This window comes from Oryza brachyantha, chromosome 10 (assembly GCF_000231095.2).
Source record: "Oryza brachyantha chromosome 10, ObraRS2, whole genome shotgun sequence".
Classification (NCBI taxonomy): domain Eukaryota; kingdom Viridiplantae; phylum Streptophyta; class Magnoliopsida; order Poales; family Poaceae; genus Oryza; species Oryza brachyantha.
The window spans coordinates 15663891-15677650 of NC_023172.2; positions in this window are offsets into that span (position 1 = coordinate 15663891).

A 13760-nucleotide genomic window follows, 5' to 3' on the forward strand; every position below is an offset into this window, starting at 1 on the left:
TTGCGGGCAGCGCGAGCGAACTGGTCCTCCTCCTCCTCCTCTCTTATCACGGCGAGGCGTTTGATGATTTTTTTTTCTCTCTCTAAAACTATTTTAACCTCTCCTTCTCTCTCTCTCTCACCCGCCTCGCGCATGCAGCGGCAGCGGCAGCGGCGGCACGAGGAGGCGGTGACTCGCTGTTGCTGCTGACTGACTGACCACGACGACGAGAGGAAGAGGGAGGGGGTGCGTGTGCGCGCGTATTTATTTCTCCCCCCGAATTGGATTCAGGTTCGCGGATCCAGCGTTACTCGAAAATAAAACTGCAGTTTTGAATTCGTGCATTTAAATTGCACATTCCGTCCACGCGTGGATCCGTTTCTAAGCGGTGTTTAGTTCCCAAAAATTTCATATCACATCAAATTTTTAGACATCTAAATAAAACATTAAATATATATAAATATTAAAATTAATTATACAGGTATGGAAGAAATAGTGAGATGAATCTTTTGAGCTAGACGTGATTAGCCATAAGTGTTACAGTAACTAAAATATGCTAATGACGGATTAATTAGACTCAAAAGATTCGTCTCGCGGTTTTCAGGCGGAATCTGAAATTTGTTTTGTAATTAGACTACGTTTAATAGTGTTTAAAGTTTTGATGTGATGTTTTTACAATTTTTTTGAAAACTAAACAAAGCCTTGTAGATAAAGCGTAGATGAAGAAGGTGGTGATTGATGCGTTGATTTGTACCTTTTTATATGTTTGTTCTTAGGTGTCAAATACTTACTCCCTCCATCTGTTAAAAAACGGATTCTTCGGTTTCCGTGTCCAACGTTTGACCATCCGTCTTATTTGAAAATAATTTAAGAAATTAGAAAAAAATTAGTCCACGTAAAGTACTATTTATGATTTATCATCTAATAAAAATAAAAATATCAACCGTAAAAAATTTTAAATAAACAAAGAGTCAAAAATTAAAGGTAAAAAGTGAAAAATTGGTTTATTTTGAGACGGAGGGAGTATATGCTAGGTGTTTCTTTGGAACACATAAATTTATAGGCTTTTTCTTAATAAAATGGTTCGATTCCTCCAACAAATCTGTGAAGTTCTTTCAAACCCAATAGGTCCTGAATAGTTAAATAGCTGGATGATTCTTTTATAACTATTATGGTGTATATACAAATGAGTTACCTATTGTATACTCCCTCTGTCTCAAAACAAATCAACTTTTCAGTTATTGGATACAATATTTAACTCTTCATCTTATTTAAAAAATTTATGATTAATAATTTTATTTTATTAGATGATAAAACATGAATAGTATTTTATACGTGACTAATTTTTAAAAAAATTCTTGAATTTTTTTCAAATAAGACGGATGGTCAAATGCTCGACACAAAAACCAAAAAAGTTGGTTTTTTTGGGACGGATGGAGTAGTGTTGAAAATTAGTTTAAAGTATTTTTCTAAGAAATATTTCTTTGCAAAACCTCGCCATTTAAGAATTTAGAAAAAATACTTACTATTCAAATTTTTCATTCGTTAAAAAGAACACACCCATAAATTATGTTTCCCTTTTCAATAGATTTTTACTGTATCTTCCAGTGGAGGTAAGCTAAGCACAATAATTGGTGAGACGATATACTAATTTTGTTCAGGAAAACGAGCACCAAAAACGCTTTGTTTTTGCGAACGGTGGGCTGTTGGTGCTGTGACATATCGGATTATGTCACGGAACCATCTTGAGATTTCTTCCCCTTTTGTAATCAAATCTTTTTTTTCTTGTGAGAACGATGATGAAGTTGTTGAAAATACCCCAAGTTCACTTGCTGAATAATCTGCAATATATCCAGAGGTGATTGCAACATCCTCAGTTTTAAAATGCAGGCGAGCATTTTTTTTTTCAGTTGCGCTCATGGACGCTAAAAATCATTAAAAGTGCCACCAGATATTGCAATTGTTTGCTGAATATTCTGCGATTTTTAAACATGGCATGCATTCTTGTTCCAGAGTCCAAAATATCCTCGAATTAAAAGTATCACTGCGAGCTGTTTGTGCGCCCAGCTGCATATGCCCTGGCCTGTCTTTTTCGAATTTCATTGGCAATAGCTAGGGCTTTCGATCAGCGGTAATCACGATTTTGATATGTCCTGCTGCATTACAAAGTTTCATAAATACTGTAAATGGTACTCACCATGTGCCAAATAACTTGCGTTTTTACTCGTATCTCACGCGTACTAATACAAAAGCAAAATAAATAGAATACCCTTCAATTTATTAAGTATCAATGCAATAGTTTTTTACTTGATTTCTTAAAGATAATCCTATCTTAGGACAAATAGAGGGGTAAAATTGGTCTTATTTCGGACGTAGACATTATTGCGCGTTTTATATTCTCCAATAATTACGCTTTCACATTACTGCAGATAGCGTCAGCGACTACGCAACGAACATCCGTAATAATGTAATATAACTGAATTTTGAATAGTCTTGGGATTAATTCTTGGCAGAGCGAATAGGTTAAAGGATTGTTTGATTTGGGGAAAAAAATAAATGATTAGATTCTTAATGATTAATTTCTATGAAAATAATTTGGTTCGGAAAAATAAAGTATATGAAAACTAAAGTAAAATTTCTTTTTCCTACAAATTGTGGAGAGAAATATAGAAAAAATTACATCTACTCAAATCTCTTTTTAAAAATCGTATATGCATTTCTATTTCTTAACTTTTATATTCACAAGGGTTAAATTCATCCAAAGGAATAGGCCTTAATTGTTAAAATAGTTCAGTTTCCGTATAGGCAGATTGGTAGAATTTGAAGTATAGAGGGATGGATTATCTACCTTGAATGGGGTCGTTCTCGTGTTACATATTGGATTACCCTGGCAAGGCTTATTCGGTTTGAAAAAACTTTAAAATTTTGATAAAAATATGAAATAATACGAATGCATGCATGTATCTATTAATAGTAATGTTTTAAGGGTTTTAAGTGGATGTATTTTTTTAATTTTTTTCTCAGCAATTTACAAAAAAGAAGAAAAAACCCTTTGATCGCTCTACACTTCATTCCTAGAGACAATCAAAGTAATTATTTCTTAACAATATAAATCCTTTTCTTTTCCTCAAGAAGAATAAAAGCCCTAAATCCATAATACTTTACATGTTGGGTCAAGGCATGAAACACATGCAAACGTAGCTCTCGTTGCTTCTTTGGTCAAGTAAAGCCATGGTTCCATCGTCAAGATCATTGTTACTACCACTGTTATTGGCGCTGCACAACAGCTAGCTTGCTCATTACAACTGTGTTTCTTTGCCGATGAAAGATTATTTGATTTTTTGATAGCTGTTTATTAATAAACAATGAAATTAACCAGTGTAAAATTAAAAATCTACTCTACAAATGTGTGATGATGAACTTTTATACTTACTTCATTACAAAATAAGTTAATTTTTTAGTTTTTAGATATAATGTTTGACTCTTTGTCTTATTTGAATTTTTTAATGATTAATATTTTTATTGTTATTAGATGGTAAAACATAAATAATACTTTATGCATTAATAATTTTTAAAGTTTTTTTGGAAAATTTTAAATAAGACGGATGGTCAAACGTTGGATACATGAATAAATTTTTTTTGGAACGGGATAGTATACTATAAACTTTTCGTAAATATATTGTTTATTAGTTAGAGAAACTTATACGTAGCAATCAATGAATAATCTGAGAAAAATGCAGAGAACAACACAGCCGCAGCCCGCAATAGCCTTTTTTTATTATTATTATTCTTCCAGTAATTTCGAGGTGGACGGAATCCGGACGTCTTCAGAATAAATACAAAATGCAGAAAAGCTTGTAATTAACCTCGTGGAGGTAAGACGGTGTTTATAGATTGAGAAAATTTTTAAGAGAAGTGTCACGTTAAATGTTTGATTGAATATCTCAAGGGGTTTTTAGACACGAATGAAAAAACGAATTTCACGGCTAGCCTGAAAAACGCGAGATGAATTTTTGAGTCTAATTAATTCATCATTAGCACATGTTGGTTACTGCAGCACTTATGACTAATCGTGGACTAATTAGGCTTAAAAAATTCATCTCAATATTTCTTCCGTAATTGTGCAATTAGTTTTTTGGTTCATCTATATTTAATGTTTTATTTAGATGTCTAAAAATTCGATGCGATATTTTTGAAAAAAAATTTAGAACTAAACAATGCCTAAATGGAAATAAAAGAAGAGAAGGCCAATCGAGATTCGAGCAGTAGCCCGTTGTCATTGTTCTGTAGCTTACTACTGTTTGTTTTAGTACTCCTATTTGTGATTTTTGGTCAAACCGTAGGGTTTCTTTTCTTTTGGAGAGATAAGCTGTAGGTAAATAGGGCAGCAACAAGGTTGGAATGATATGTCTGTTTTTTTATGGCACCTCGTTAATATTTATTTTTAAGGTAAGCTGTAGGCGACTAGGGCAGCAACAAGGAATGATATGTTTGTTTTTTGGCACATTATTAATATTTATTTTTAAAATAAAGTATGATCAAACTTATTTCAGTATTGCACCTTTAGTTGAAAATATAGTTAATTTTTAGCATATTTGTTCCACGAATTCAACATAATAAACATGATAACTTAAAGAAAAACGAACCCGCTAACAAAACTAGTATTTACAGACATGTTTAACAGAAAAAAGATAAGAGTGTGGAAAATATTGGATGAGAGAGAAAACTATATGATCTGTTGTAATCTGTTGTATATTACACTGACCCTCATGGGTTTATTTATAGGGTACATAGGAGATAGAAACTTGGAGTACAAGATAAATATTCTATCGTATCTCTATAGTATTTTATCTTTTATCTCTAGAATTTCTATTGGACTCCATTATCTCTAACCGTATATATCTATATCTCTAACATTCCCCCTCAGTCGTAACGGGAGCGAAGCGAACGATTGCGACTGGATTTGAAATCTTGTGTTTCATCGTCTTCTCTTCTTTATTTCTCCATCATCGATTGCATCTCTGATGTATAGTCCTTCACTTTGGTGACTGCGTCTCCTTCTGTGTCGTCCCTTGTCTCTCTCCTCTATTCCCTCCCGCAGTCATAGTGAGAGTATCATGGACGAGAGCAATGACACGGACGATTTTAACTGGAGTTGTCGAGAATGATTTGTTGTAATGTATATCGAGGTAGTCGATCATGTGGTAGCCGTGGTCGTCGTAGACATGGTAGTTGATGTAGCCACGTATAGCCGAAGGCGAAAAAAATTGAAGACGGTGCTGCGATCATGGATGAGGCACCTTGCAGATGTTAGAGGATGCCATTGAAAAGGTCTTGCATATGTCAGAGGATGCCCTTGGGTCATCTTGCAGATGTCAGAGAACACTGTTGACGTTGGGTTACCAATTTTTTGTTGTACTCCGTACGTCGTGTAGTAGGTCAACACCATAGTGATGCCAGGTTGATGCAGTCTTTTTCTATCGTAGATGACGCGGTCGATGCCGACGTCGATGAAGCGTCTTGCAGAGATTCCTGTCAGAGGACGCAAGATGAATGTCCATCGTTGTGGACGTAGCGGTGTCATGTTGTTCCCATGTTGATGTAGACCATCGGCGGTGTTACTTTAGTGTATGTTGATGGCGGATGTGGAGACTCGGTGAAGACGTCAATTGCTTGATGTAGTGCTTGCTTGTTGGTTGATCAATGTCGCCACACTTCTGTTTCTGCCGCTTGAATTTGATGGATTTTGTAGCTAGAAGAAACTAATCTGATCTAATCTAATCTATAGATGATATATATGGTGGCTAAAGAGAAATTAATCTCGTACTAATTATTGGAGAAAATCTAATCAAGAAAATTAAATACGTAGATGCTAGGTAGCTAATTGACTATTTGAAAATCAACCATGCGAGGACGTCGTTGCCATCTTGCATCGACGATGCACGGCTGCTGTCATCGCCATGCATCTTGTTGTTGGCTGGCGTCGTCGTGGTTGAACTGCGGGATCTTGCCGCTGCACGATCTCGCCGCCAAGCGCAGGCTTCGCCAATCGGTTGGACGGGCTCGCCTGTCGCCGGCGTGCCGGCGTTGGCTCGAATTTCAACGACTGGTATTAGGATCTAAGCTCTGATACCACGTGAAAAATATTAGATGGGAGAGAAAACTATATGATCTGTTGTAATCTGTTTTAATCTGTTGGATATTACATTGATCCTCATGAGTTTATTTATAGTGTACATAGAAGATAGAAACTTGGAGTATAAGATAAATATTATATCGTATCTCTCTAGGAGTTTATCTTTATCTCTAGAATTTCTATTGGACTCCGTTATCTCTAACCGTATATCTATATCTCTAACAAAGAGCACATATTCGGAGAAACCATTGGTCCCAGACACACTAAATTTGGGTGCACCACTAGTAGCAGCAACAGTTGACCCTAACGCACCACCCATGCGGTTGTTTTGGACAGTCGCCATGAGCAGTTGTCAATGTAACCAAACATATTCAAACGAGGGTCATACTGAAAGCGTTTTGTGAAAGTTGGATAGCATGCCTACCCATGAAAAATTCGCAGACATTAGGAGTTTCGTGGGCTTTAACATCCAAAAAATCCATACACATAGGTATCATGAACCGGGACGCACAAAGAGCAACACAAAGCAAAAGTTATAGCCATCGTGAGGAGTCTCGAGAGACGGGAGATGGAGACGTGTAACGAAGAAAGATGGATGTGAGAAAGCTAGAGAGACCGAGTGAATTGGAATTAACAACACAAATGACCGACCGTCATTAGTTCGCTGGTTTCATTTCATTAAAATTACCAATGCAATACGAATGGCCAACTCAGCTTAGCTTTGATCCGGCGCACTCGCACTCACCTCATCTCTACCACTAGCTCGTCCGAGCATGCGCGAACGCACGGGCACGACATTCTATCCACCATCATTAACTTATCGATAAATACACATGTTTGTGACAAAGGTTTTGTTACGCTAGCTAAATAAACATCGCGACCCAAAAAATTATGGCCCATCCAAATGTTTTTGGTTTTGAAAAATAAAATTTAGATGATTTGTAATAATAAATATTAAAAGGGTGTAAGACTATCTCCAACAATATAACTCATAACAACGCCTATTTCTCGTCTTCTTTGACAGAGAACGCGAAACAAATCCATGTTCTCTTCGTTGGTGCCAGGTGTTGTGTGCCAGTGTGTCAGATGTTTATATCCCTGACAGAAAACATCCAAATTTGGGTTTCGCCTCGTCTGCAAACGAAAACTTTTGTATGGCGCCCTACTGGGGCATGTTTTTTTTTTCGCTACAATAGCCTGGAGCATGTATTTTATGAACGGGTGCCGCTATGCCTAGTCTGTTGGAGATAGAAACAAATTTGTGACCGTGTAACGGCGTTGCCAGTCAGGATGGACGGGTGAGCTGCGAGCAGAAAGAGACGTTCCGGCGTTGCATACTCGCATGCACGACCAAACAGCGCGGCTGCTACTGCGGGAGAGCGAGAGAGAGCAAAGCCGCAGAAACCAAACGAAAACGCACGCACGCATCCACCCCTTTTGCGTTGGTTTGGCGGACGCGGATGACGCGCAACCGCGCCACACCCCACACGGCAACAGCTTTTTAGAGCCAAATGCACAGCAGCGCACCGCTCCGGTGCCTCGAGACAAAGATGGCTATTTTTTGTCATTTTAAAGAACAAAACAAAATGATAAATTTTATATATGCGTTTTTGTTAATCTAAAATAAAGTACCATAAAATTAATTTTAGTAACAACATCCCTAAAGTTAAATCGAAATTTAGAATTTAAACATTCAAAATTTAATAAGCAAACGGCAAAAGATAATGCTGTTTGCTCTCTTCTCGCATCGTGCACCCGGCCACGTACGGGGGCACGACCAACGCGGCAATGCGTGGTCGACGACAGACACGGACGGCCGCGTTTCGTGGACGCCGGGGCAAGCAGCCATCTCCTCCTCTCTTTTCTTCCGTCTCGAGCTCTGCAAAAAAATGGCAACAAATTTGTATACTCCTCCTCGCTTTATTACAGATCAGGCCTAGTGTTCTCTCAGGTCAAATGGACTGTGACTGTTGCTGCTATCCGTCCGTACGACGTTTTCTTCTCCTCCTCGATCCAAATGGTAGCTAGGCCTCCGCTGATAGACTTTTGTTCACTTCTCGCAGAAAATGTTGCGAGACAGCGGAATCCAACCCATTAATTACTCGCTCTGTTCTCTCTCCATTGGGTTCTGGAGTTTACTGCACTGCGGTTCTTTTAGATTGATAAAATTTTTGAAAAAGTGTCACATTAAATGTTTGATCGGATGTTGGAAGGGGTTTTCGGACATGAATAAAAAAACAAATTTCACGGTTAGCCTAGAAACTGCGAGACGAATCTTTTGAGCCTGATTAATCTATCATTAGCATATATTGGTTACTGTATCACGTGTGGCTAATTATGGACTAATTAGGCTCAAAAGATTCGTCTCAAGATTTCTTATATAATTGTGCAATTAGTTTTTTGGTTTATCTATATTTAATGCTTGTCCAAAAATTTGATGTGATGTTCCACCCGTAGTTAAAAGGACAAACAACGGCATGCTTTCCCGAAAGCAAGCAAACTCCGCGCCATTGCTGGAGCCATACGCTTGTACTCCTATCAATGGCAGTCAAACCAAACGTCCTACTACTAGATGCACGACGCCCATCTTCTCTCTCTCTTTTTTGCAACTCTTTTTTCTTTTGTTTATGTGGATCTAGCAGCTCATCAGTGCATCTCATGCAGTGGTGCAAGCAGGAGGTAGTACTAGTACCAGCCAGCCAGCTACTGCTAACCTGACGCAAATAAATTAGCAGCGGCAACAGCGATACTCCGCTCTGCTCCAACAACTAAAATGAAACGAACGTCTAGCTAACCCCGGTTGTTAGTGCATCTGCTAATTCATTGACCTCTTACCACTACCCCCATGGCATGCATGCATCGGTAAATTAATTACAAACGCCTCCGTTCTAAAATATACTACCAACCATTTTTGTGATTGGAGAATAAAATATCTCATCTCACTTTCATAAATGAAGAATGAAAGAAATGTGAGGATATGTGGAGATAAAAATATGAAGAACTTTTTAATGAAAAATAATTGATAGGATAAATGTTACTGCAAATTTTACTAAAAATATTTATATTATAAAATACTCACTCCGTTTTATAATATAAGACTTTCTAGCATTGTCTAGATTTATATATATGCTAATGAATCTAAACATATATACAAATTATATATATTTATCGATGGATGAATCCAGACATGATTAGAAAGTCTTACAAAATATAAAACGAAGGTAGTAAGATTTATAAAAACTAAATGTTTGAAGCGGATGGAGTAGCTCAAAATGAAACGAAACGGACGGTGAGGTTCAGGCAATGCTGCAGAGCAACAGGATTCAGGCATCACGCAAATGATTCGTTGCATGGGGTTGGTTTGCTGCACACGACGCATGATGATTCCCCCACTTTGCAACTGTAATAAGCAAGCAGAGATCGAATCGATCGATCACAAGCAGAGGTAACAGTGAAGAAAAGGCACGCACTCCTGACTGCTTGCTAGCTCATCCATCGTCGAATTTGCATGCTTTCTCTTCTTCTTCTTCTTTCTTCTCCATCCATGTTGCTTGCTAAATCAGCAGGAATTAATACTTCAACCACCATGGAGGAGTAGCACTGCCGAAAGGAGCAGCTAGCAATAGCCTGCATGACACACTAGGCTAGCACGAGTAATTAGGAGTAAATTAACACGATGCATGGTCACTAGGCAGGCAAGAATCAGCAGCAGCAGCAGCTGTGAGACCAAGAACGAAAGGTGCTTGCCAGTTGCTGCCATGCCGTGTGATGGATGGACCCTCACGCCGACGGTGAGACGAGACCGGCCGGCGTGTGCATCACCAATCGGCATCGTGATCGTGATCGAAGCGCACAGCGAGCTGCCTGCACTCGCACTGCATGGTTGATCGGCTCGGTAAATCGATCAAGTTAAAACGTAGAGATTTTCGATTTAAGTTCTTTTTGGTACTGCCTCCGTCCCAAAATAAGATTATTTTCGGTTTTCCGTGTCCAACGTTTGACCATTCGTCTTATTTGAAAAAATTTTGTGATTAATATTTTTTCCTTCCTAATGATAAAACATGAATATTACTTTATATGTGACTAATTTTTTAAAGTTTTTATATAAATTTTTTAAATAAGACGAATGGTCAAACGTTGAACACGGAAAACAACAAATAATCTTATTTTGGAACGATGATTTTGGCCTGATTTCACCGAATAGTCACAAATTTGTGTTGTGTTGCATCTCCCTCGCTGCTGTACGTGGGGGCAGCGTGATGGTTGGTACTGTAGTAGCTCTGCTGCAGTGCAGTGAAGTGCAGGGGAGAGTGGAAGCTGTCGAGTCATCGAGATACGCGAAAAGAGAGGAGGAAGGTAGCAGTAGCAAACTGGCAATGCAAACTGACAGTCGGTCCACGGGACGCAAGGCAATGCAAACTGGCAAAGCAAAGCAAAACCCCAAAACCAAAAGGGATTGGATTGATTGATTCCTTTTCCTCTTGCAGGATTCGATTCCATCGACATCGAGCTCTTGCCCCTGCAGTTTCATTGCCATCGCAGTCAGCAGAAAAACTCTATTTAAAATATTTTTTAAACAATAAATTTTAGTGAAAAAATCTTAAAATTAACCCTAAAGTGAATTAAAAGGTAAAATTTTAACTAATAAGTATAAACATAAATGAGAAGATGAGATGACCGTATATGTAAGTACATTACATCCCCGCCCCATCTAAATTAGAGGAGCTTCAGCACAGTGCAATTCTCCTTCCAATATCATCGTCGGTAAAAAACTAATTTTAATAGCTGATTCAGAGTTTTACTAATATTATATTGTTAGTAGTTCATGTGATAATACAAACAGATCTAATTAATTAGGTTAGAAAAAATAAACTGTTCTAGATTATATTTATTTACAGCAGAGAGTTTTGACTCTGGACTCAACTCCTACTCGAGAAATACGAGACGGACGTTGCGTTGGCTGCTTTTCCATGGACCGGCATTTGATAATGCCGTTGGCAGCAGAGCTCGATCAGCGCTGACAGCTTGGATTAATATTGGGTTGGTTCCCCTAGCTGAGCTCCCTACAGCTAGCGACGTTGGTGCTGCAACTCGATCCTACCTACTGTTCTTAATTGGCTACTCCTTCCTTCCTACTACTATCTTTGGTTGCTGCTGCTGCCCGGATGGAATTGAAGGTGGTCGTCTCTCTCTCTCGTTCATGGTTGGTCGCCGGTAGAGGTTTGGCGGATCGAACCACCATGGATCCATCATCACCAGGCTCGTTTTCTCTGATCCACCTCGCTGCCGGCATTTATAACTTTGCATCTCCACGGGCCTTATGCGTCCCACTCCCAATGCTCATACTCGTAGTAACACAGTAACGAGAAATGTGGGTAAATAACGGCTAGTGGGGCTAGGGCCGAGTTCGGTAGGAGGGGTGGATTTGTTATCCGGTATAAAAAAATGTAATAATAGATTAATGTATGATTAATTAATTATTTAAAAATATAAAATAGATTGATATGATTTTTAAAATAACTTTTCTATAGAAATTTTTTTAAAAAAATATATTGTTTAATAGTTCGAAAAACATGCGCGTAGAAAACAAGTAGGCTTAGATATCTAAGCCAGGGTGTCGAACGCGGCCTAGGCTAGAAAAAGACCAAGTGACGTATTCATAAACGAAAATTAATTTGTAAATAAAACTTTCATATACGTATTTTTAGTAATATTAAAAAGATAAAATAAGCTATAATGAAAAAAAATTAAAATCAACTCTAAACTTAATATTAAAAATTTAAATTTTGACTTATAAATATAAGTAAAAGTGAAAAGATAAGAATGTGTTAGTGCGTGAGGCCGATCTGGTGCTCGTGATCTCAATAAAATCTGACCCGATTCAGCTTGCAAACCAGTTGAGGTGGGGCGGCGTGCTGCGCCACAATTTACGCTGTCTTAAGCTGCTTCTGTCTACGGCGTTGGAGCACGCATATATGGGTCACCCATCCACTGAATTTGTGATCATCGATGCATGGGCACCACACACACAGTGTCAGCAATCATCGGCGCCATCTATTCGACCTTCCCTGCCGACCCGGCGATCTAAAGATGATCGACCACCCCTCTCTGTAATCACTATTTTTAGATGGCTGCAAATGAATACATTATAAAACTTTAAATAATATTATAATAAATTTACATGTATAATGGTTATATAAAATTATACCGTCTAGAAGTTCGGAAAGCGCTCTCAGCAAACGAGCCAGCGACAAGATGAACTGCGAGATAGAAAAAATATACTACTAGTATATATTTATTAGCCCTCTCTAACATCTTGCAGATGTTGTCGCAGTCGCGTTTCCTTTTCAGACCTCGAAGCACGGCGCACCACGACGCCACCTCCACAGGCTTCGCTCGAGCGAACGATCCGTTTGCAGTTTTTCCACCACAAATCTGGTTGCATCACCCTTCCTTTCCTTCCACTTGAAATCTCCCCTCTTTCTCTGACGTGACACTCCCAAATTCGTATGAGAATAGTTCCTTTCATCATGATAGCATCAGAATTACAATCTTACTATATACCAGTAAAAAAGAATCTAGCAATGCCAGGACAGGTCCATTTCTTTCTGGCGAGAGCACTTGATTCAGATCCAATCCATCATCAGACAGCTCGCTAGATGTGCACACAGCATTTTAATTCACAGTTCTTCAGCCTCCAAGTTTCAGAGAAAACAAAATGCTAAATTTTCAGTCTCCTGTAATTGGTTTGCAGGAGAAGAGAAAACCAAAGACTGCAGGCTGAACACTGCTGCAAAAGCGACCAGGTGATAGCGGATCCAATTGCAAGAGGCCACCTGAACTGCGTTCTCGTGAACAATCAGAGAAAGGGTTGAGATGTCACTGATCTCTAGAAATTCAGAAGCAACCACGACTGTCCTTGAGCGGCAAATAAGGCTTTTGCTCAGGATTATAAAAAATGGACATGCATGTGCTTTTCAAGAAAATGCTGTTACTACTAGGACTGTTCCTTCCACAAGCTGCTACCATCACAGGCAGAGGCAGGCCACTAATTAGATTCAGCAGTTGCTTGAAAGATTATTTGCCCCAGAATCCAGACCTCACAACCACAGGGGTGACAACAACTGGCAGCACTAATGCCCAAGCATCTTGGCAACATCACAATCAAATATACTACTACAATAAATGGATGGTGAACTGTAAGAAATGAGCGTCCTTTTTAGGTCATGTGTAACAAGTCTTGGGCAGAGACATTGTTTACAGGACAAAAGCAACCAGAGGGTTGTGATCTTGCTGCAAAAGAAGAACAGCATGTTTACTGTTCCATCCAAGAAAAGTCAAGCAATGTTAGTTGTGGAAACTGTCTGTCTCTAGTGTAGATCGCACTCGTGCATCATGATCAATAATAATATTGGCTGTCATGCTCATCAAGCGCGCGCACACACACATATACAACTGCTGTTCCAACAGTTGTATGCATGATTCACTTTGCTCAATCAATAATCTTGCAAGATAGCCTGCTCCACAATTATTGATCACACAGGACAATGCTCAATGCATGTCAAAGATCAAAGGTTAGCAAACTGTCCTCCCTGTCAAGGATGGCCATCAAGAAGATGAAAGGCATCACTAAACAAAAGCAGGA